Source organism: Penaeus monodon, chromosome 24, assembly GCF_015228065.2.
Source record: "Penaeus monodon isolate SGIC_2016 chromosome 24, NSTDA_Pmon_1, whole genome shotgun sequence".
NCBI classification, from domain to species: Eukaryota; Metazoa; Arthropoda; class Malacostraca; order Decapoda; family Penaeidae; genus Penaeus; species Penaeus monodon.
This window is the reverse complement of record NC_051409.1, coordinates 7,199,422-7,200,110: the sequence shown is the minus strand read 5'-3', so window position 1 is coordinate 7,200,110 and position 689 is coordinate 7,199,422. Positions and strand designations below refer to the sequence as shown.

Genomic DNA, 689 nt, shown 5'->3' with positions numbered 1-689 from the left:
CAGTAATTACACCAATAAAAACAAGTGCTAACTTATAAGTCACAACCCACAATGATATCTGAAATGAGACATAGATTATTGCTCATTATTTTGCTTCATAAACTGATTCATGAATAAATGAACTAAAATTCACACACACAAAAACATGTACTAAACAAAAATGACATTTTAATTGTTATTTTCCAAACCATTATTCCAATCATATAAAACATAAAACTAGGTTAATAATAATGATCCACCAAAAATATAAAACAAAAGGTGCATAACCAGAGAAAATTTAATTAAAATTTTGAGTTTCGGGTTTCAGAAACTACCTATTTGAATGAACCTTAATTACTGTTCATTATCTCCTAAATATAAGCATCCATTTCACCTTTTTATTCCCGAAAACATGTATATAAGAGACTACTATTGACATACAAGTAACGTCACACACCTGAAAATAAAACACACAAAAAAAAGGTGTTTCATTAAGAGAAAATTTTTCACAAGAACATGAATGAAAACTCACTCGAAATTGACCAGAAAACGAATAAATAAACACCTGAAAATTACCAAAAAGTATTTCATTGAGCGAAATTCACAAGAAAATGAGTGAAAATGAACAAAAAAGAGGAAATATAATCCCCTATTCCTTGCCATACGAACAGGTCGCTTATGTACCGATACAAGGACGCCACGAGAGGATT

At 29.8% G+C, this 689-nt stretch overlaps 1 protein-coding gene across 2 annotated transcripts in view; it reads right to left on the bottom strand.

Moving 5' to 3' along the window:
• LOC119588537 (FGGY carbohydrate kinase domain-containing protein-like) overlaps positions 1-658 on the bottom strand; it is a 12,575-nt gene extending 11,917 nt beyond the window's left edge. The window contains exon 1 of one of the 2 annotated variants that reach the window (XM_037937175.1): positions 556-658. The gene's annotated coding sequence lies outside the window, so the exon portion shown is untranslated. Of the gene's footprint in view, positions 1-511 lie in introns of both variants that reach the window. The other variant, XM_037937176.1, reaches the window with a different exon arrangement.
• Between the last annotated feature and the right edge of the window lie 31 nt (positions 659-689).